The sequence below is a fragment of the Marmota flaviventris genome, chromosome 9 (assembly GCF_047511675.1).
Source record: "Marmota flaviventris isolate mMarFla1 chromosome 9, mMarFla1.hap1, whole genome shotgun sequence".
NCBI lineage: Eukaryota > Metazoa > Chordata > Mammalia > Rodentia > Sciuridae > Marmota > Marmota flaviventris.
In genome coordinates this window covers 123,002,585-123,028,086 of record NC_092506.1, presented here as the reverse complement: position 1 = coordinate 123,028,086, position 25,502 = coordinate 123,002,585, and the positions used below count along the sequence as shown (strand labels likewise).

The following is a 25,502-nucleotide window of genomic DNA, read 5'->3' as shown; positions in this document are numbered from 1 at the left end:
TGGGACACATAAACCTCATTTAGGAGAGATTCATTCTTTTTAATGTCACCTAATTGTATTCTGCTTTCTTCTCATGTGAAAATCTCAGAATGATAAATTAAAATCTTTTAAAAATTCCCTCCAGTTCTTGAAGAAAAACATTATAAATGATGCATACACTTGAAATAAAACATGGGAAAATAATGATTAATAATGCTGAAAGTGGAGTTTTGAGATGAACCAAAATTTCTCAGTTTGCCAATTGAATCTGGGTGCTTCTCTCATAAATTTTGAAGAAACAAATCTATTTAAGCAAGAAGAAATTGAACTCCCACCATGTGATATGAGGAATGATACCAGAAAAAAAAATCATTTTTTGTGCCATCTTAGAAGTTTACTGATGGTTCTGGGCAGAAAACAGAGCTAATGCATTTAGAATAGGCTTTTGAAAAGGCATCCTGACCACCATAAGGGTTCACTTTCATTCATTCTGTGACCCATCCTTTTTTCTTCAAATTCAATCAGGAATGACCCCTGGGACAAAGGAATTTGTAGAAGGTTTTCCCACAGTGGACTTCATGGTCTTTTACATTTGAATTAGGCCTTAATGGTGCTCATTAACAGTTAGCCACCAGGTGTGTTTGAGTGAGGCCCATTATCCACATTACATGGTCATTATTATACTTATTCTCTGTGAACAAAGAATCCTAGTTTTGGATATGTAAACAGAGAGCTAGAAAACTAGGGGTTTATTCTGAGACTATGGAGAGCTAAACTGAAGTTCTGGATTTCATATTTTTGTTCTGGATTTGAGATACTGCTTTTGCTACATTTAAATATCTCAGGACTCATGAAGAGAATGAGTTAAAAGCCAGCATCATAAAATTTGTGAGGCCCTAAGAAATTCAAAGGGACCCTGTCTCTAAATAAAAATATTTTTAAAAAAGGGGATGGGAATGTGAATCAGTGGATGAACACCTCTGGGTTGAATTTCTGGTACCAAAAAGAAAACAAAACACACACACACACACACACACACACACGCACAACATAAATAAATAAATAAACAAACAAACAAAACCCTCATGAGTAATAAGCCCTAAAATCAGCAGCCTCTTTCATGCATGAATACAATAAATGGATTTGGGGTTCTCTCCTGATATTTATCTCAGTCTTCACTATGCAATCTGGAGACATACTGGACTCACGGCACATGGATGCCCACAAAGGGCTTTAGAAAGAAGCTGAAAACACCATAAAAATATGGAACAAAATGCTCAGGTTTTCAACTGCTGATCTAAGCCTCAGTAGAACAGTCAGAGGCAGGTGAAGGCTAAGCTACCACAGAGAGACACTCTGACAACAAGACTCTGGAGAGGACCATGAGGATTGTGTAGCTATGACTGCCAGTTTCCACCATTGCCACTTCTGTCAGCTTTAAGCCACCTTCCTACCCAGTCTCAAGATAACAAGGCACACTTACCATTTCCTGGCTCTCAGGGTTCTCGGAGTTCTCCCTGTGATTTGTTTTCAGATTCTGCATAGCACAGACACCTGGCCTCCAGATCCAGCACAGAAAGCCTACAAAAAGATTGAAAAAATGGCGGGCTCCAGGTACAAAGGGAACAGAAGATTGTGGAAGCCCACCCCCTCATCACCGGCTGCCTGAGGATTGGGCAGTTCTCACCTAAGAGACTGATTGGTCAAGGCTTCAGGCACTGCCTCCAACCTGAGCCAATTTGGAGCAGAATCAAAGGCTGAATGACAGGCTGCTCCATTGTCACTTTAAAAAGACTACAGATCAGGGGCTGGGGATGTGGCTCAAGGGATAGGGCGGCTCGCCTGGCATGCATGCACCCCAGCTTGGATCCTCAGCACCACATACAAACAAAGGTGTTGAGTCTGCCGAAATTCTCTCTCTCTCTCTCTCTCTCTCTCTCTCTTGATTTAAAAAAAAAAGACTACAGATCAGGGCTGAGGATATAGCTTAGTCAGTAGAGTGCTTGTTTTGCACTTTTGAATCCATAAGGCCATGGATTCAACCCCCTGCACTACAGGCACACACTCCCTCCAAAAAAATAAATTAAGTAAAGAACTTTGGGGACTAGGGTTATGGTTCAGTGGTAGAGTGCTTCCCTAGCATACGTGAGATACTGGGTTGAACACCCAGCACCACATTAAAAAGCCAACCAACAAACAAACTACTAATGGTATTGTGTCCATCTACAACAAAAAATATTCAAGAAAAAAAAAAGACTGTGTATTGGACTTATGCACCCTGACTACAGAACCCATAAACACTTTTTACAAATAATATTTACATATATGTCTTCAGACAGTGTATACAATTCTCCTGTGATGGCTTTTCAAGTAACTTATATTACAGGTATACTTTACAACCCTGAAATCCTCCACACCTCATTTATTATTATTATTATTATTATTATTATTATTATTATTATTATTATTATTGATGGCCTGTTAATTGCATTAAATGCCTCTGTATGGGGTTATTTTAAGGCAAAGTTTTTTTCCAATAATAGGACCTAGCCCAGAGTGCATTGACATGTATAACTGTTTATAAGGTTAAAGCAATTTGTGAATAAATATGTATATATTTTTATTTATTAAAATGATATCACAATTACTTTAATATTTTTTTAACTTTTCTGTTCTGTGTCCCATAAAAAAATAGTTTGAACTTTAAACTCATTAGCAATGTCCTTATATCCCTTCCCCATAAAAAAGTGACTCACAGGTATAATTCAGATTATTGAGACTCATAAATTTTGGATCCTTTATTTTAACTAGTGAAGTCTAAAGATTATCTTTTTATTTTCATCTTTAAATGAAGCCGACTTTTTATAGCTTTCTTGTTGTGTAACTGACCTTTAATATTCTGCAAATTTTACCCCCAATTCTGATCACTTTGGACTATTGACGTTTGGATGGAGGGGATCTCAAAGTGGTCATGCACAAGGTAAGAGACGGATATAGTAAGACATAAGACTGGTGATTGCTGAGTATGTAGATTTTGCTATACAAAATAAGTATTGGTGGACAATATAGGGGGTATGGAGAAAAAGAGCAATGAAAAAAAAAAAGAAGAAAAACTTGAACAGTAGAGGGGTTCAGATGCTACAAGTCTACAATGATAGCATGAATATAGAGGGTAGTGTTCTTGGAAGCAGCAATAAAATTTGAGGGGAAAGAATAAGGTAATTTTTGCACAGTTCCCAAGTGGGAGAGCTAGATGAATGGGTTCTGTGTTCAACTCTTCCCACCTAGGAGTGGAATTTATAGTTCATAGGGTATGTCTCAGTAAGTAGTAAAACACCATTTCTATGTACCTTTACAGTTTTTCATGGCTAGGAGCTGATTTTGACAATTCCAGTCACATTACATCTTTGTACTTGTTAGTTATTCATTAATAATTAATCCATTACATTATTTATTTGTTTTTTTATAAATTCATTTTTCTTTAGTTGTCATTGTTCTTACATTACTTGTGATTACATAATTGCATAAATATTCTGAATGTTAACTTTTTGTTAAATATTGTTTTATGTGTTTATTCATACATTTACTTTTCATTGAAATGTTTTTCCTTAGCCAAGCCTGATTTATCTTAGACCTCAACCTTTGTTTATGAAGACTAGATAAAATCACATTATTTCAAATAACTCAAGGATTTATCATCTTGGTAGAACCCTAATCACCCAATAAAGTTGACCCATTCTCTGTCAACTAAAAGCTGTGACAAAACTCCACTTTTTTCTTATACACACCTTAATAAAGAATTCCTCTCTCATTTTATACGTTGGAGAGCAGACTAACTTTCCAAAGCAGCAGTTAATAACCTAGATGTGTTTTCCAACTAGCTCACTATTACTTTTAAATTATTTACATCCTTGACACTAAGAGTGTCACTGATTATTTTTTTATTTTTGCAAGATCTCTCTCTCTCTCATATTACAAATTGAAATCAGATATGCTTTTTACTAAGAAACACTCTCAGTCTTTAATAAAATATTCTATAAAGAAAATGGTTTTGTTGATTTTCTTACAGCTTTACTAAGTTGCTGAGGCTGGCTGACTTTAATGTTTTAGAATATAATGTTATAGAAGATATATATATATACCATTGTGTGTGTGTGTGTGTGTGTGTGTATCATTGAATACTCACCAGGAGTATATACAAAATCACAGTAAAGCAAAAGTGAATGAAAAAAATGGAATGAATAAATAAATAAATAAATAAATAAATAAATAAATAAATAAATATGGGCGGCGCGGGCTGGTGCGCGGCACAGCGTCCTGTGCTGGAATGTGCGGCTCCCGCGAGCTCCCGACGCAGCAGCAGGCCAAGCGCCACCGAGGCCCCTGGCCCCACACCCCGTCGGCAGCCCGGACGGCTGGGCGAGGGCTGGCGGCCTGAGCACTTTCTGCAGCCCCGCTCCTGGCCTTTAAGGGCCTCGACAGCCCAAGCGCCCAACTTTTTCCACCCCTCCCCTAAAACTCCAACAACAAAGAAAAGTAGTTGGCGGAGGGGTGGCCACGCCGGGTCGCCAGTTCCCCCTCTCCGAGGAAGACCGAATACAGTTATGGCTACCCAGGTGATGGGGCAGTCTTCTGGAGGAGGAGGGCTATTCACTGGCAGTGGCAACATTGGCATGGCCTTGCCCAACGACATGTATGACTTGCATGACCTCTCCAAAGCTGAACTGGCTGCTTCTCAGCTTATCATGCTAGCAAACGTGGCCTTAACTGGGGAAGTGAATGGCAGCTGCTGTGATTACCTGGTTGGTGAAGAAAGACAGATGGCAGAATTGATGCCTGTTGGGGATAACAACTTTTCAGATAGTGATGGAGAAGGACTTGAGGAATCTCCTGAAATAAAAGGTGAACCTAATGGACTCGAAAACATGGAACTGAGAAGTTTGGAAGCCAGTGTTGTAGAACCACAGCCTGTATTTGAGGCATCAGCTGCTCCAGAAATTTACAGCTCAAATAAAGATCTTCCTAATGAAACACCTGGAGCAGAGGACAAATGCAAGAACTTGAAGACCAAACCCTTTTGCTGTAAGCCATGCCAATATGAAGCAGAATCTGAAGAACAATTTGTGCATCATATCAGAGTTCATAGTGCCAAGAAGTTTTTTGTGGAAGAAAGTGCAGAGAAGCAAGCAAAAGCCAGAGAATCTGGCTCTTCCACTGCTGAAGAGGGAGATTTCTCTAAGGGCCCCATTCGCTGTGACCGCTGTGGCTACAATACCAATAGATATGATCACTATACTGCACACCTGAAACACCACACAAGAGCTGGAGATAACGAGTGAGTCTACAAGTGCATCATTTGCACTTACACAACAGTAAGCGAGTATCACTGGAGGAAACACTTAAGAAACCATTTTCCAAGGAAAGTATACACATGTGGTAAATGCAACTATTTTTCAGACAGAAAAAACAATTACGTTCAGCACGTTCGAACTCATACAGGAGAACGCCCATATAAATGTGAACTTTGTCCTTATTCAAGTTCTCAGAAGACTCATCTAACTAGACATATGCGTACTCATTCAGGTGAGAAGCCATTTAAATGTGATCAGTGCAGTTATGTGGCCTCTAATCAACATGAAGTAACTCGCCATGCAAGACAGGTTCACAATGGGCCTAAACCTCTTAATTGCCCCCACTGTGACTACAAAACAGCAGATAGAAGCAACTTCAAAAAACATGTAGAGCTACATGTGAGCCCACGGCAGTTTAATTGCCCTGTATGCGACTATGCAGCTTCCAAAAAGTGTAATCTACAGTATCATTTCAAATCTAAGCATCCTACTTGTCCTAATAAAACAATGGATGTGTCAAAAGTGAAATTAAAGAAAACCAAAAAGCGAGAGGCTGACTTACTTGATAACAGTACTACCAATGAAAAAACAGAAACAGAGCAAACGAAAATAAAAGGGGATGTAGCTGGAAAGAAAAATGAGAGGTCTGTGAAAGTGGAGAAAAAAGATAATGTTTCAAAAGAGAAAAAACCTTGTAGCAATGTTTCAATGATTCAGGTCACTACCAGAACTCGCAAGTCAGCAACAGAAGCTAAAGACATGGATGTGCACACAAGAAATAATTCAGAAAAATCCTGTAAAGCCAAGAAAAGCAAAAGGAAGATGGAAATTGAAGCCCATTCCATGCATGATCCTGTGAATGATGAGGAATCTATGACAAAAAAGAAAAGGAAGATAGAAGGTAAATCCAAAAATAGTCAGGAAGTACCAAAGGGTGATAACAAAGTGGAGGAGAATAAAAAACAAAATACCTGCGTGAAAAAAAATACAAAGAAGAAAACCCTAAAAAATAAACAAAGTAAAAAAAGCAGCAAGCCTTCTCAGAAAGACACCTCTCAGAAGGAACCTGTTCAAAAGGAGACTAGTCAGAAGGGGCCTGTTCAAGATGTTCAGAAGGGGCCCCTGCAGATAGAGTTGCCTCTACCCATGGAACCTGTTCAAGTAGAGTCTGCTCACATGGAGGTGGTTCAGAAGGGGCCTGTTCAAGTAGAGCCTGCTCACATGGAGGTGGTTCAGAAGGGGCTTGTTCAAGTAGAGCCTGCTCAGGTGGAAGTGGTTCACCAGAAGTCTGCTCACATGGAGCTGATCCCTCCTATGGAGACTGTCCACATGGAGGAGGTTGTTCACAAGGGGCCTTCTCACGTGGAGCTGCCCCCTCCTGTGGAGTCTTCTCATATGGAAGAGGTTCAGAAGGAGCCTGCTGAGATGGAGCTGCCCTCTTCTATGGAATCTCCTCTTACAGAGGATGTTCAGAAGGGGCCTCTGCAGATAGAGTTGCCTCTACCCATGAAACCTGTTCAGATGGGGCCTGTTAACATGGAGTCTGTTCAGATGGAAGTTGTTCAGAAGGAGCCTGCTCAGATGGAGCTGTCTCCTCCCATAGATCCTCCTGTTCACAATGAGCCAATTCCCCAAAAGACTTCTCCCCGAAAAGATAACAGAAAGGAAAGGTCCAATATGCAGAGTGAAATGACACGTAAGGAGCAAGTCCTTATTGAAGTAGGCTTAGTGCCTGTTAAAGATAGCCAGATTCTAAAGGAAAATAAAAGCACACAGGAACTTTTGGCATCATCAACACCACTGCCAAAGGAAGACTTAAGAGAGGAGGAGTCAGAAGACCAAAAATTACTCTCAGAAGGTGAAAGAAACAAAGAAGACCCTTTTCTGAAAGTAGGAACAGAAGAAGCAGAGAAGAGTGTAGCCGATTCCTGTACCAAGGAATCTAGTACTAGTGTTTCATCTTCTGGACAAAAGTTGAATATGCCAGGTGGTGAAACTTTAGCTGATAAGCATCAGACTGACTCAGCTATGCTTTGTGAAGTGGAAATGGATACTGATCATAACCCAGCAGAGAATCTCCCTGATAAAGTCTCAGCAGTTGGAGAACCAGTTTCACCATTGCTTCTTCCCCCACCAATAGGCAAACACGAAGCAGTGTCCCAAACTGTGCTGGCTTCACCTCCTGTTACTGTGGCAGTAAATGAGTCTCAGGAAATTGACGAAGATGAAGGTATCCACAGTCATGACGGAAGTGACCTAAGTGACAACATGTCAGAGGGTAGTGATGATTCTGGATTGCATGGGGCTCGTCCAGTTCCACAAGAAGCTAGTACAAAAGATGCAAAAGAAGCCTTGGCAGGCAAAAGGACTGAGGGAGATTTTGTTTGCATCTTCTGTGATCGTTCTTTTAGGAAAGAAAAAGATTACAGCAAACACCTCAATCGCCATTTGGTTAATGTGTATTTCCTTGAAAAAGCAGCTAAAGGGCAGGAGTAATTAAAGATTGGGACAAGGTTCCAGTTCTTGGTTTGTAAGAGCTATTAATTTTTATATTCATTTATAATAGTAGAAAAACCTTTTAAGATTGCTTTAATTAGTGTTCAGTATTGATTTTTAAGAGGCATCCTTTTCCTTAGGACTTCATATATACCTGTTGATTGTTGTATAAATTTTAGCAAATCCAAGGGAGTTTAGTGTACTAAAAAAAAACAGCAGATACTTAAATCTATTTAGCTTATATGTTCAATTGAAATGAGAAGGCCATGATGATATAATAGCATTCTATTGCTTTGTCCATTTACAACTTGACATTGTTTTCCTCCGTGTCTGTCTTCTATCACTTTAGTTTACTTTTCCTTTTTTATTTAGCTCTATAAAAATTGGCTTAATAGCAAATTACTTGAACAATTTGCCTGCTTTATATAAAGTTAGCACTTTAAGATTTCTTTAGAGATGAAAAAAAGACATTTAAATTGAAGAAAAATTAGCCCAACAGTGGACATTGTATCAGTCCAGGTATTTACTTGCTGAGTTTTGATCAATATTTTGTGTTGATTGTCATAAAAACAGTGATTTTTAATTTTTTTTTATTTTGGTGCTTTAATGGCTTAAGATGTTGCACATTGTTTTTGTTTTTTGTTGTTTTTTTTTTAACCTATGCAGTTATATTTTTCTAGAAATAGCATTTGTGTTGAGCAGTAACACTTTATACATATATATGCATGTTTATTTTGGCCTCGTCAGAGGAATATTTTTAGGCTTGTTTGCAAAAGGGCAGTTTTTATTTTCTTTGCTGCAATTGTCTTTTTTGCAGAATAATAGTGTGTGCAAGTTTGTGAGCAAATGAAACATGCAGGTTCAATCCATTCATTATGATTTTCATATCTTATACCTATGCCAGAATCTGTATTTCACATTAAGTTATTTATTTTGAATGAATATAGTAAATTCACAGCTCTCTTTCTTGATTTTGCAATAAATAAACCAAGAGGTTTTTATTTTTAAAACACATTTTAATCTCAAATACCAACCATCAGTTACATTATTTTTTATTTTTTTTTGCCTGTTATGGTACAGTTACTTCTTAACTGTAATGTTATCTTTGGGGAGAACCTTTTCTCTTAAATGGTTGGTGTCCATGTGGCTACTTAGCTGAATAAAGAATTGTAACTGAGATTTGGAAATTGCAAACCTAGAATTAGGAGACACAATCATTCCTTCAAGTTGTATGGGACATCACTTGTGAGATTCCAAAGCCATAGCTATTATACAGCAAATCTAGAATGAGAGATGGCATGAGTTCTGGCAAGTCAGCTGCAGCTTCCTGTGAATACAGTGAAGAAAGCTGGTGAACTTCAGTACAGTCCAGATTTTAAAAATCATACTTTCTCAGGGATCTCCACAAACTAGTGGGTGTCCTGGCTGTCCCTATGACAGCCTCTTCTACAGGTGAGGCCTCAAGTGAATTGCAGCTATCCTGATGTGCCTATAGGGGCACTTTGTATGAAAAAGGGTGTGTACTCCAAAACTGTTCTGTAGGTTCTTTGGCCATTTGCCAGAGAGTATGAAAGAATCCAACATAGGATTTGTATTAACGTTAGGAGCTCATTTCAGTAAAATAAAGTGTGATCCCAATAGGGAATCTTGAATTCTAGCCTCCCATGTTCTATTTTTGAAATAACCCCCTTCATGAATATTTTGATAATTTTCTTTTACCTGGTTATCTCTTTGAGGTAGGTTTCAGATTTTGGCAGTACAACATGAAAGATTAGGACAAGCATTAATGTATGGGTGGAAAACTTGTTAATCTGAGAGTGAAGTTTGAGTTAAAAGTTGCTCAAACTTGGAATTGACTGGGAGGCCAAAGAATTTTAAGAAGATTCTCTCAAGACATGAGTAAGTTGTGTGATAATGGTGTGTTTGGCGTGTATGAATGGGAATTTATAAATGTTGAATTATAGGCTCCGACAATCATTGTCAGCAGGAGATCAAGCTGCAAATATTTATGTTTTAAACCTTAAATTATACAGCTAGTTAAGTCTTCCTAACAACTAGTTTTTAATGTTAATGAGCACATTTTACCTAAGTTACGTTTTACATTATATTGAAAAAGATTCATTTTAAGCACAGATTAGAGATTGGGAATCTGCTTGGGGAAGAGGTCTTTCTGGATTCTTTCATACTGTAAAGGAAAGAAATTTGCCTTCTGGGGAATTGAACTAATTTCTAATCTAGCCTTTAAGACTAGAATGCTGAAGACAAAAATATGAAGGAAATTAAAACCCCTTATTAAGTTGATGTGTAAAACATTGTTACTGGAAATTGATTGGGACTTGAGGCCTTTCTTCCAGAAAACAAGGACTTTATTATCAGGCCTATATTAGGTCCTGAACCTTAATGCCATGTATTTGTACTTTTTAAAAATTGTTTCAATGAAAAATATATTAGTAATTGGAACTTCTGGTCCAGTTGGGAGTTCTTCCATTTGAAAAATGTGATATTTGCATGGAACTGTTTGAATCTTTGTATTTTCTAGTGCCCTCCCCACAATAGAATTGAAGCTAGAACTTTCTCTTTTGATAAAGGAACAATAAACATGTTATTTGTAAATTGGTATTTAGTAACTAGTGGTAAACTTGGAGTACTGGAAGGCATTATAAGCCTAATCCTAGGTAGTCATGAAAATCTAATTATTTTTGAACCTGTATTCCCATTGGTTTCCAATATATTTAAGTTATATTTTCCTCTTTATCAGAGCTGCTTCTTATTCGGGGGCTACTTTTATTTTTATTGAGGTGTCATTCATAAGGAGCTAAAATTGTTTTGATAAGGCTTCTTATAACTGTAGCTGGATGTTTTGCTCTAGTCTTCCAAGAAGGGCCATTTTATTTTTTAGAGTAGTCACTTATAACGGCATGTGGTCATCGACTCTGGGGGCCTTTTGCATTGCATGCTGATGCAAATTAAAACCCCAGTTAACCTCATCACATGTCACCCCATGAATGTTGAAGATGGAAGGAATACCTTGCCTGTAGTATACTGTCACTTCTGGACTGAAAAGCTGGGGGAGGAAATTTACTTTGCATATATCAAAAAAACTTAAAGCCAGTGTGTCAAGTTCAATTGTTGACCTCAGCAGATGAAGTGAGCTGATAGTGTTAATTCAGATTTAAGAAATTATCTGAATCTTGGTTTGTGTAGATTTATAATCTACATACTATATTAATTAAATCAGATAGCTTTTACAGTACCACATGTGTACATAGGCACCCTCCCATCCCCTTCTGCATCCATTAGTTACTGAACTTTCTGAACTGGCATTGTAACATAACAACAATGTTTTGTTGCACCAATTTTATAAACTTTTACAGTGCAATACGTGTTATTTTTCTGAGGCAAACCAAAGGTATATTTCTCAAGGTTCTTGCTGCTTTCTTTAGCAGCATTTGATGGTGGATCTTTTATATACATTTGTAATAGATAAAAATAAACCAGATTGCAAATTCTTTTTAAAATCTTAAACCATGTACCAAGTTTTTGGTTGAAATTGTGTAGGATAAGTTAAAACTTAAATTGCATTCTATTAACCAATGTGAGTGTGTTTCTGTAAGCATAGTTATGTTGAAATAAAGTTAAAAATAAATAAATAAATAAATAAATAAATAAAAATGATGAAAAAGTACAAAGATTTTATGTGACTGGAATTGTCAAATGTTGATTGTGGCCACACAAATTAAAGCTACTTGGAAATGGTTTTATACTACCTCCTTAAACATACTCTGTGAATTATCAATTCCACTCCAAGGTGGGAAGAAGTAAACACATAATCCATTCATCTGACTCTTTCTTTTGGAGACTGTGACAGAGTTACCTTCTTCTTTTGCTTCTACCTTATTTCTGCCTCCAAAGAAATTACCCCTTAACCTCATGCTACTATTGAGCCAACACTAGACTTTTTAGATCTGAACCCTTGAGCTTGTCATTTTTTCCCTCTTTCCTTCACAGCACTTTTTTTCTCTTCCCCTATCTACTCCACAAATACTTTTTCATGAATACTCACTACTACATACTCAGCATACACCAATCTCACATCCTGACCCATCCTGATCCTGCCTTTTCCATGGATCACTTTGAGATCCCCTCCACTCAGATATCAATAGTCCAGAGTAAGGTCAGCTTAGGGTGTTATATATGCAGGATTTTAGAAGTCATTCACATAACAATAAGCCTATAAAAATGGGATGTATTTTAGCTGAGGTTAAAAAGAAAATCTACAGACTGCACTGTTAAACTGAAGTGCCTAAAATCTAATCTCAATACTTTGGAAAAAGAAATTCTATAAAAAGGAGAGTAAAGAAAAAGAACATAATACATAAAGTGACAAATTTGAAGACACACCAAGTATGTATGTATATATATATATATATATATATATATATATATATATATATATCTCCAAAGAGTGTCATATATTGGTGCTTTCAAAAGACAAGTTAATTTGAAATCACTGTGGTTAATGTGAGATGTAGTAATCATTTATTAATTATGTATAATTGTAGTATATATGTATATGTACCAAATGCATCTCATATAATTATGAGTATATGTTGCAAGAAATGAACTCTACAGTATTTTTTTTTTAAATTTTGCTGAAACACTATAAATATCTAAATCTGGGTTTATGTATTACCAAATATTCAGGATACATTTTATACTTTATAAAATTTATCACTGACCAATAGACCTTTTTGTTCAATTCCTAAAAGGAGTAGTATTTATTTCCAATTAGAACATAATGCCATCTTTTATTTTTAATTAATTTTTAATTATATATGACATCAGAATTCATTATAATTCTTATTAAACATATAGAGCACAATTTTTTATTTGTCTGTTTTTATACAAAGTATATTTACACAAATTCACTTCTTTATACATGTACTTTAAATAATAATACATATCATATTCCACCATCATTTATTTTATAATAAAGTTTTTTTTAAAGAGAGAGAGAGAGAGAAAGAGAGAGAGAGAATCTTTTTTTGTAGAAGGACACAACACAATGCCTTTATTTTTATGTGGTGCTGAGAACTGAACCCAAGTCCCACCCATGCTAAGTGAGAAATCTACCACTAAGCCACAATCCCAGCCCTCCACTATCATTTCTAACCCTATGAACCCTTCCCTTCCCTCCCAACCCCCAACAGGTCATTTTGATACACACTAAAGTATGGTATGAAGTTATAGTAAAGAGTATATGCCTTATGATAATATGAACAGATAAACTTTTGTAACTAATACATAGCATACTACTACTACTACTACTACTACTACTAATAATAATAATAATAATAATAAACTTTGCATTTAGAAAACAATAAAGTATACATCTGGTACTACTGACATCTTTTCCCTTCAAAAATGACATATTTTCCAAAAAGGGGGGGGGGGTATTTGTGGGAAAAAGTGATATTCTATGCTTTCTTAATATCAAGAATAAATTATTTTCAGAAGTAATATATATTTCCATATAAAAATAAATAGAACAAGGTTCCATGGCACACACCTCTAATCCCATTTGATTTAGAGGCTAAGGCAAGAAAATCCTGAGTTCAAAACCAGCCTCAAAAACTTAGCAAAGCCCTAAGCTTCTATGTGTGACCCGTCTCTGTGTGCCCTTGATTTAAATTTCAAGTAAGAAACAACAACAACCAAAAGAATACATAGTATTGATGAGGACACAAAACAAATTCTCTTGAAGTAAAGATGGAGTAGAAATTGCTGTTATTTCGTCATGAAAAGTGTTTATGTATATATGAAGTACTCCTTACCAAGCATCATAGACCTGTAGAAATTATAGTATGTGTGTACCATGACAGTGTACAGTTACATGATAGCATAAGGCTAGAGCTATACTTGTCAACACAGTGGAAATCTATGGCCTAGGAGGAAAGAGGAGGTACATTAAAAAAAAATGAAGTTTGTGAAAAATTGGTTTCTAGAGCCCAGAAAGATTTTTGGTTTAATTAGTGTACAAAATACCCGATAAGTTTTATACTGAACTTACATCTGTTAAATACATTACATGTATAATGGCTTTCAAGGAAATTATATAGAACTTATCAAAAACTAAATAAAAATTTACAAAAACACATAAAATACCATGTGTGTAAATAAAACTAATCATTACAAAGACAACTATTTTAAATAAATTTAATATATAATATTTTTCATCAAAAATTTAGCATGTTTTTCTTTAAATACAAGAAAAGAGCTGGATGTGCTGGTGCACAATTGTAATCCCAGCACCTTGGGAGGCTGAGACAGGTGTATTGTGAGCTCAAAGCCAGCATCAGCAAAAGTGAGGCCCTAAGCAACTCACTTGAGACACTATCTCTAAATGTCATGCAAAATAGGTCTGGGGATGTGGCTCAATGGCTATGTTCCCCTGAGTTTAATTCCCAGAACCAAATAAAAGAAAAGAAAGTAAGGGATCAAAAAATTATCTTGGAAATAAAATATGTAAAATACTGCAAAACCTTTAATTAAAAAACAAATAATATATTTATTGTTATGTGACACATTTAACTATATTGCAATAACACAGAAGAATAAATCATATGATGAATCAAGTCTGAAACTATATATATATACCAATAGTATTGTTAAGAGTAATAGAAAGGCATATGTAAAACTGACCATATGAAAAATAACATTAGATTGAATGAATGAATCTATCCAACCTAAAGTTAGAATTGGGACCTAGTGGAAAAGTTCACTGTTAGAATGTGTGTGCTGAATGTGCAAGGTAGTCAGTTCCAACCTTAGCCACACTATAAAAGGCAAATGTTAAGAGGGAATGATGTTGAAAATAAAGCAGAATATTAAAATGAGACACACTCTCTCTCTCCATCTATAGATATATTTAAGAAAAAAACTACTATGAGTGTCTCTTTGGCAAAATTATTATAGAGAGATTTAGATACAGTGGATGTTAGTCCTGTCTTGAGCAATGTACCACATTTGAGACAAAATACCCAATTACCATCATCACCTAGAGTAAACAGAAATGTGAGAGAGGGGCTGAGGATGTGGCTCAATTTTTAGAGTGCTTGCCTTCTATGCACAAGGCCCTAGGTTCAATCTCTTCCACCACACACACAAAAAAAAAATAATAAAAAATAAAAAAAAATAAAAGAAAGAAAAAAAAAAAAAAGAAGGAAATATTGGAGAACTGATACAAAAAAATTGTGGGGATATCTAGGAGCCATAAAATCCTTTTCAAGTGTTTCATCAGCTGTGATCAAGACACATAAATACCCAAATATCAAAGCTGTCAACTTATCTCAAAAAAAACATTTGTCAGCATATTTTACCAACTGCTGATGCTGACAGATGAAGTTCACACTAGCTTGTATTTTAGGGGAAATAGGGAGGAATCCAGTAATCTACTCTTAGCTTGAGTGAGATTTTAGCACTTTCTGAATCCTGTCCCAACCCTGACACACTAGTAATAATGCCAGAACTACCAATTGCTCCTAGAAAAAGTTGTGTGTGTCTATGTGTGTGTATGTGTGTACTGAATGTCTCAACTTTAACATATTGTTTATGTTACTATGTCCCTGATACACTAGTAATAATTCCAGAATTACCAATTGCTCCTAGAAAAAGGTGGGGTTTTTTGGAATGTGTGTGTGTGTGTGTGTGTGTGTGTGTGTACTGAATGTCTCAACTTTAACATATTTTGTTTACGTTACTATGTCCTGAAGTCCTAAGCTCTGGAACAAAAGGTGACTGAGCTTATGTAAATCTCTGTAGATTTCAAACAAATGAATTTACATCCTTTCCCAGCACATTTATGAACTATGATACCAAACAGTAGTTCAGAAAGGAGGTTGAAAACCAATGATTCCTGTTTATTCCAACAAATCTTTACAGAATAGTCCTACATTGGCTACTTCATATAAACTTTCCTCAGGGATAAATTGCATCAGTCAAAGAGATTTTCTGTAGCCTGAGCAGTGTTGTTGAAAAGGTTATTATAATAATCTGAAACAGCTAGATGGTGGCAAATATACTAGTGGCTGGAGAGGCTGAGTCAGGAGGATTGCAATTTGAAAGACAGCCTTAACAACATAGCAATGCTATAAGCAACTTAGTGAGATATTAGTGATATATCACCTGTATCAAATAAAAAAAAGGACTGGGGACATAACTCAGTGGTTAACACCCCTGGAGTTCAATTCCTAGCACCAAACCACACCAAACCAAACAAATATCTGAAAGATAGTAGGGACTCCAGAGTATATGTGTATATGTATAGATAAAAATTTTGGTTACAATATAAAGTTAATAAAGATACTTTTGAAAAAACCTATCATGATTCTTAAAAGCTCAAATAAAAATGCCACATAATCTGATAGACCCAACCTGATCTTTTCTTAAAATTGGGAGCCATCTTGGCACAAAGCCATGAAAAGATAATTTTGGCTTTACTGTAAATTACTGCAAATTCTGAGCCTGCTTGGAATGCCTGCCCGTGCCTTGAACTCACCCATGCCTGGCTCTCTGACAAGATAGCAGCCCTCTCTGAAACTTTAGTGACACCTCATAAATATTGGCCTTCCCTGGCCAGACAATGACCCTCTCTATGGCTCTAATGGTCCTCATAAATTCTAATGTTGGGGCCAGCAAAAAATGTAAACTACCATTTGTGTTATGCTCGTAGGAGTTCTGTTATCTGTAACCCCCCTTTGTGTAACTTTCTGGGCTATAAAGCTGGGCTGCAGGAAAGCTGAGGTTTCTGTCTTGTTCCCGCGGTTTTAGGATGGAGAGGCAGCCCAGCCAGTTGAAATAGTAAGCTTGCTTTTATTTGATTTCAATTGGAGTCAGTGTCCTGGCCTAACAAATCCACTCATAGTAATTTTTTTGAAGCAGAGTGTTATTGTGAATGTCTGTACTCCCAGTGACTTTGGAGGATGAAACAGGAGGAACTTAAGTGCAAGACCAGCCTCAGAAAATTGAAATGGCTTAAGTGACTCAATGATACACTGTCTCATTTAAAAAAAAATAGGGATGTAACATAGGGGTAAAGTGCCTTAATAAATAAAAATAAATAACAATTCTTGGTTAAAAAATGCCCTGTAACCAAGTAATTATAATTCTGGATATATATCTAAAGAAATTGGAACACCTTTGTTAGAGAAATTACTTCATTTCCATTTTCATTGTAGGTCTATTCACAGTATCTAATAAAAGAATACAAATGAAGTGCATTTTAGATACAAGGTATTGATTAAAATGTTCCTTGTGTCTACTTGCCTTAAAGGCAGCATACTTATAATTCAAACTGCTCCCAAAAAGGCAAGACTGAGATACTGATTTTTCTGAATACTCCAAGATATTTTGGTACCTCTGGGAAAAATTGTGTAAGACTTTTCTAAAAGTAAGGAGTAGGTAAATATTGGGTTTAGAATGTGGACAACACACAGTAAATTACTCAAGGAGGAATCTTAGACACTGTGATAAGGTGTCTGAGTCTGGGGAAGAAACAGGAAGTAAAATCAGAGTTTGAGATAAAACTAGACTCTCTGCTTCACTGATTTAGAGATTATTGATTTAATCCAAACAGATATTGAAAAAGGGTTAAGGCTACTAATTAAAATTTATCTAAAACAGGTATATAAAAAGTACCAGGAAAGAGCTAAAGGTGTGGCTCAGTGGGCCAGTGCTCACCTAGCATATATGAGGCCTTTAGCTGAATTCTCAGTACCACATAAAAATAAATAAAATATAAGTAAATATTAAAAAAAATACCAAGTAAGGGTCCAGGGTTGTGGCTCAGTGGTAGAGTGCTTGGCTAGTATGCATGAGGCAGTGTGTTTGATACTGAATCCACATTAAAAATAATAATACTGATAATAATAATAATAATAATAATAATAATAATAATAAAGATATTGTGTTCATCTACAACTAAGAAAAAATTATTTTTAAAAATTACAATAGTGCTATGGCATGTGACCTTCTAATTAACTATGTTCTAATTAAGCCTTTGCAATTGAACTTGCTTGTAATTTAAGTTAAACTCCAGTTCCACATTTATTTCTTGCCACACCAGAACAAAGGAGTTTGCTTGAATATTAAGAATGCTTCTAAATGTTATTTTAATAGACTTGTCTTACATATTTAAAAACTCACTTGAAAGCAAACTTAGTGGCACAGGCCATAACCTCTGTGGCTCAGGAAAATTATACATGGGTATCATGAATTCAAAGCCACCCTCAGCAAAAGCAAGGTACTAAGCAACTAACTGAAACCTTCTCTCTAAATAAATACACAAAATAAATGGGCTGGGGTTGTGTCTCTGTGGCCCTGAGTTAAATAACTGGTATTAAAAAAAAAAAGAAAAAAGAAAAAGAAAAGAGAAAAAAAACTCAATTGAGGACAAATACAATAAAGAACAAACAAATAAACAAACAAAATAAAACAAAACAAAAACCTTAATTTTGTACACATTCACTACACTATTGTGAGGATGGCCTTAGGCCTGGCCTAAACAACTCCATTTTAAAAACTTCAGTTTGAAACCTGCAGTCTCACTTCTTTAGGCATGCCTAAAGAATCCCTGCAGTATTGCCCTCAGACATAAACAAATAAATTCCCCTCAACCTGAGAAACAGAGTGAGGCCTCTGGCAAGTTGTCCTCACCTAGTAAGAGGGAAGGGTGAGAAGGCCAGGGTGCAGACCACCAGATCAGATGTTTCTGGCCCTATAGTAAATGACGTCATGGAAAAATCTGGTGGTAACTAACAAGGATTGAAAAGGGGGTAAAAAAAACCTCAAAATTCAGTATAAATAATAGAGCAAATGAACAGATGTTCAACCAGCTCAATCAAAAAGGCACTTGAGCTCCAGAGGCTAATGAGGACTTGCAATGACATCTCATTACTTCTCATCATTTGCATTATCCTCACCACTTTTAAACTCTATAGCCACATAATGACCTTAGTGAAAGTGGGAAGGGTAAAAGATTACGTGATGTTCTTCTCATGCGATGAAAACTTAATTTCAGTGGGGAGAAACCCAATGGGGAGAATAAAACCAAGAGGCAAGGTCTCTCACACACCCAACATATATATTTTTATGAATAAAAATTTTATCACAATTAATTTAAAATTTCCTTTAACTTTACTGCTGTCTGGTCTTATGAGAAAGCAAATTGTATTTTAAACATCTAAGCAATGTCCTAAGGCAGTAATATTTCTCCAGAGAGAAAAACATTATAACTATAATGCACGAGTATAATTTAAAAATTTCTATTAAAAATTAATAAGGACAGCTTAAATCAATTGCAATAACTTAAACCACTATATCCAAAATATTATTATTATGACAATATAAATTGACTAACAAATAAATGTATTTTTCAAGCTTCAACCTGAACTTCACTCTTGATCTCTCAGAGATATCTATGTTCACCACAGCTATATTTTGTGTTTGAGATCTATGAATACTGTGACCTCAGCAAGGTGAAAAAAACTGGACAACTTAGTTCTGTGTCATAGGTTATGAAATAAACATACCAAACAACATTCTCTCAGGGCTAAAGAAAAGGAGAGACTGTGAACTTTGAGAGAGCTGCCATCTACAACTCAGAAGTATACAAAAGTGGACCCTGTTTCTCACAGGATTCTGGGCACAGATCTATTTCCATTTTAGATATCATACTGTAACCAAAAGAGATGGGCATCACTGGAGAGAAAATTCTAGGTCATCAGGTAATCATTAACCTAGAAACTAGAGTCTAAACATTTTAAATAAAAATTTATTTTGTAGTTTTGTCTTTAGCCTCATGCAGGTTTGTGGTTTCAATTTTCTTTTTTGGTATGGGGTACTGTAAGAATATCATCAAATATTAAAGCATAGAAGTCTACATACATTTCTATATAATTCAATAAATTCTGTCAAGAGATTAAAGTTAAATTGAAATTAATAAAAATTTAACCACTCCCTGTAAGACATGATGTGTTTTTCACATAACTTCAGTTCCATGTGTGATTGAATCCTGGCACTCAGTTAGTGGATTAGTTATCTATCACTGAATAAGAAGAAACTATATAAACACTATTGTCTCATGTTTGGAATTATCATCAATTAAGGCTGGTTTCATATGGGAACTTTTTACTGCATGTAATTAGGTGATAGTTGATAAGGTTACTGAACTTCAGAGGGAGATATGGTTGCCAAAAAAAAAAGCATCCTTCATCTCAGAATCAAATAAATTAGGTGGGCTCATTCTCATGGAGGTCACAGTGTTGTGAAAGCAAAAACAAAGTATTCAAAATGTTTCCTGACTAATACACTTTCATAGTCACAGTTTTACATAAGTCACACACGCAAAAAAATAGAGCTCAGATCCAAAATTTGGGAAACATACTCTGCACTTTGGCTAGAATAGGAGTAAGAACACATTGTCAACTTTATGTGTACAGATAAGGCTATAGAATTGCTAATATATTGACACTCAGTATCATTTTGCATATTGTGATAGATGAGATTTACATAGCTGTTCAGTGTGAAAGAATATTTGAAGGGTCTCACAAATATTAAGCAACTTTCCTGGAATTCAGGATTAACTCTATGTGACACTCTAGATTACATGAGTTATCAATCATTCATTATTGTCTTATAAGTTAGATGGTGGCACAAAAAAGCAGGATTTTTTGTACCAAGGACTAGACTCAGGGCACTTTATCACAAATCACATCTCCAGCCCATGATTTTAAGACAAGCCATGTTCTCACTAAGATGTTTAAGGCCCCACTGTGTTGTTGAGTCTAGCTTGAATTTAAAATCTTTCTTCCTCAGCCTCTTGAGTCACAAAAATTACAGACATGTCCCGTCTGGCAGAACACATAAACAAACGTGGGCAGCGAACCTAGATGGGCAGGAATAAAGGGAGAAGAGACACAGAAGGATGACAGGCTTAATATTTTTAAACACTCTGGGTTCCTTCCTGCCTAGGGGTGAACTCCTTATCCTCTGAGTCCAGATCTTCCTCTTGCCATTCCCCTGCTTCTTGATCCGTTTCCCAGGCTTCCTCCTCATGATCCTCCTCTGAGTCTTCAGCCTGGGCGGGCTTATCTGTCTGACTCCGGGTGACTGGGAAGGCAAGAACAGGCCCATGGCATGGCTTAGCCTTTGTATTAGACTGCCTTGGGCCAACTTGCATTGACTCAGTGCCTAAGGCTAATGAGCAGAGCTCAGAGTCAAGGGATCTTAATTCTTTTAAAAGTTGGATCTGTTCCCCTTTATGTTGGAGAGACTCTTGCAAGGGAGCCATGTTAGGCAAGGGAAGTGAGGAAAAAATATCTGAGGGGTCAGTTGGCCCCTGAAGGGCTGGAGCACAAAAGGCAGGAGGGATATAGGAGGGAGGTGGATGTGTAAGTCCTATAGACTGTGGCAGGGTCCTGAGAGGTGGCAGGTCTTGTGAATGGTAGCAAGCTGCTTCCTTCTCCAAGGTAGCCTCCTCCCCAGGGGTCAATGTGTCTCTGGGATTTAAAACTGGATAAAGGCAGTTGGTAACTGTTGGAGCCTTATTTATTAGGGTGGGATTTTGAGGGGGACCTGGAAGGTTCCCAGGGTCCTGGGGAGACTGAGAAGTATCTATGTCTATACTAACTGAAGGGCATGCCAAGGGGGGACGAGAGGTCTTTTGCATAGCCTCTTCCCCAATCCTGACAAGTTTTAAGGTGTAAGGGTAAAAGAAATTGAAGTTAAAGTGTAAAAGACCAGGCATTGTAAAGATTCTAAGCTGCAAGGCCTGAGTTAAAATGTAAAGGACCAGGTATTGTTAAGTTCCTATGCTACACCCAAAACCTGAAATTCCTATAGCTGTTAAGACAATACCTTCTGACCGCCTGGTTGTTTGATAACCTAGGACTCTGTGTGACCTTGCACGTAGACATCCCAGGGCCTAAACCAATCAGTTTGAATGTACCTCCCCCCTTAGAACTCATCTATAACTCCCGCCCGACCTGTTCCCTCCAATGAATGAACTAATCATGTTTAGGAGTTGTTGTTTGATTTCCCCGTGGTGTATGATGATTTGTTAAAGGAGACTGTGATGTATGTAAAGTCCCCGCCCTCCCCAAAAAGTGTACTTAAGCAGTGCTCAGCCCCTGCTCAGGGCTCTGGGCTGCTCTCCCTTCTTGAGTGAGCACGGAGCCCCAGCACACTGGATTGGATCCTCAATAAACCCCTTTTGCTGTTGCATGAGCCGTGGTCTCTTGGTGGTCTCTTCCTCCGACGTGCGCCGGACCCTTACAAAGGTACCATTGTCAAAGGGTGAACTTTTAAGAATTTCATTAATTAAATTCCAGTAAGAAAAAGTGGGAACAGGCACCTTTTCTGGGCCAAAGGATTCATAATAATCTTTTAAACAGTCTCCTACTCTAAGCCATCTTTTACCATCAATGGTCCCTTCAAGGGAAAACAATAGTCACAATTCTCCTATGTATGAAAATAATAATTTTAAGTCCTTTTTCTTAACACACGCCCCCCATGTCTTGAGGGCCTCCTTGAGGCCTGACAAAAACAAATCAAGTGACGAAACTGCTTGTCCCATGGTGGGTCACTCACCTTGCGTCGTCCTCACTCTCCTCCTGGATCTGTCTCTCGGTCGTGTCTGCCGAGGCGATCTCGAGCTGCACTTGGCCAAGTCTTCCCAGAGGACGGTGTTCCCCCTCAGTCAAAGGCTCGAGCCCCAATCGTTGGGCACCAAATGTCCCGTCCGGCAGGACACATCAACATGGGCAGCGAACCTAGGTGGGCAGGAATGAAGGGACAAGAGACACAGAAGGATGACAGCAAGACAGGAATTCTGATCAAGCTGCAAACTTTTATTGTTCACACAGGCATATTTATATGCTGGGGATGGGGAAGCTCTCTAATCAGGATTGCTGGATGTGGGTGGTAAAACTGCCAGCTGCAAGATGTCTGATGATCCTGATAAAGATGTTTGATGATGCAGATAACCGCAGGATGTTCCAGGGAGATAGGTGGCTGCAGGATGCCTCCCAGGCAGGATGTCTCCCAGGGGGCTGTCAGGCTATTTTTTGAAGGAGAATTTCCTTCTAGTCCCTGACACAGACATGCCTTAAAATATTGGCTCTTGTCCTCAGGTTTATGAACAGGCAAAATTGAAATGCTAAGCAGAGAAACAGTTGTTATAATCACCCCTTTGTTAATTCTGGCTTATTTTCTAAGGTTTAAATATTGAAACCAATATTTCAATGTATATTTAAGGTAACATTATCTACTATACAAAAGTTTGTTAATCTCCATTCTATCCAGATAATTTTTTACTGACTAAACTTTGATTTAATTTGCAAATGTTACTCAATATGTTTGAACTTCTGGTTTTTCTGCTGGCATTATTAGGATACTAGGATCAAACCTTACAGCCTATAGAAAATTATGTTGTGGTTATAGCTAAAGAGAAGACTATATGATAAATAAAATTTTAAACTCACGAGGATCAGGTTTTTTCTTTTTTTATTTTTCTATGTATTGTTGGTGAATAAGATACAGAGTACACAGTCAAATCTTAAATCATACAAAGTAGGCGCTATCTCTAGTTAATAAAGAAAAACATCAAATACCAAAAGTTGCGTTGCAAAATCATATGGCACTTGGTTTGTTAACAGTATCACCTGAATGGATTTCTGCCAAATTCAGTTGTATTTATATTCTAGATCACCAAAATAATATCAGTATTTCTTCAATACATATTACATCTTTAGTTGAAGCCACAAAGCAGTTGGTCAATGATAAGTTGAAAGAATGATGAGCTTGTCAGGATAGCATCTGGAGATGGCTTTTAGTAATCCTAGGCAAGGGGATTGTGTTCTAGTCATATCACAATACAGTGTATTTTTTGTGGCCTGTGGATGCAGAGCTCTTACTTCCTTGCTAATAAATCATTGCAGAAGACTTCAAGTGTGTAGATTTTTTGATGATGAATCCTAAAAGGGTGGATCATTGGAAAGGCCAAACATAGCTATAGCTACTCTCTTGTTGATGCTTCCACAGGTTATTATGATAATAATATTAATTATTATTATTATTATTAATTCAAGTAATAAATACCCTGATTTAGTGTATGCATTCATTGCATAAACATTTTCTTTTGAGCATGTGTTCACTATGTAAAATATTGACCATTCACCTTTGTTTTCTGGCCTATATATGAAGAGTCCTATGGAATGATGCAGGAATAAGGGTTGAAAGCTCTGGGCTGTCTGGGAGCTATTGTTTTTGTTGTTGTTGTTGTTGTTGTAGTTGTGGTTGTTGTTTGCATAAGCATTACTACACTGCCAACTCTGCCTCATATTTCTCAATTGCTAGAGATCCAAATTTTACATCCTGGGTCTCAACACCCACACAGCAATTGGAGTAGTCCTTTGGATATTTGCATGTGAGAGATATCTCAGTCCTGATAGATTAGTAGAGGTTGTTAGGGGAGTGATGGCACCTATAGACACCAAGAAGGATACAACACTTAGTTGCCTCAGTCCTATTACAGTGGACTCCTATTGAGAGTTGTGATAAAATGGGATTAGTTCCTTGTAAGCAGAAATAAGGATTCTGACTGCACTGTGGGCAGACATGAACCCTGCAAGTTGAAGTGTCAATGAAGTGCTGAAGCCCAGGCCCCAGGCCCTAGCATAAGAAAAAGTGGCAGCAGTGGCATAGATGATTTGGAGAAGTAGTCAAAGGGTCATGTGCAGCTGCTCTGGATATGGGATGAACAGTTTCTATAGATCTGACAGCAAAAACTTATGCTAGTGTATGAGAGACTACCAGAATGAGGAATTGCAAGATAATCAAGAGGTCTAGGATTCCAAAGTGCATCTAGTAGAGTAAGATCTCTGTATTTTGAAAATACCCATCAACCTTCTTCATTGTGATGATTGAGTCTGGGGATAAGAAGGAGGATAAAGGCCTTCAAGTCCAGTCAATGAATGATGCATAAAATAAAACATCAGCTAATGGCTCCAGTGAACAACTGGCATGCCCAGCCCAGGTATCCAAGTTTACCCCATTTTACTTATTAAGCAGAACTGGTGGACTTAAAAAAAGTAATTTTCCCAGGTGGCAAGAGAGAAAGATTATTATTATTTTTGTCTGTAAAAATTAGTAATAAAAAGAATTCTGTGTTGCACCCTAAAAATGGAGAGGTTAGCATTGTTCCTTACAGTAAAAGTTATAAAATGCTCAATGCCATGAGGCATTTAGCAAAAACAACAACAAAAAGACCAAGTATGTTAGTACCTGGCCAGGCTTCCAGAGGGCTATGTTTTTAGCAAGTAGCCAAGGTCATAAGCACTCAATTCAATACATGTACTCAAGGTCAAAAACATTTGTTTGTGAGCATGCTCTTACATCACACAAATTTTGTTGATGTGCCTTCTTTGTCTGACCTGCATAAAAAAATTCTATTTAATAACATTGATGGCTGAGGGATAGAAGCTAGAGGCTGTTTATGGGCTATGGCTGCCTTCAGAAGTAGCAAGCCTACCATCTCAAAAGTTCCTCACATCTGGTGAATAGGGAGCCTACATCCTGGGAAAAAAAATTACCCCTCAAAAATCAGATAAAGCTCTATTC

General features: G+C 37.0%; 1 pseudogene; it reads left to right on the top strand.

The window, feature by feature from the left end:
* Positions 1-4,580: 4,580 nt before the first annotated feature.
* LOC114082601 (RE1-silencing transcription factor pseudogene) lies at positions 4,581-7,924 on the top strand (annotated as a pseudogene).
* Positions 7,925-25,502: the final 17,578 nt, after the last annotated feature.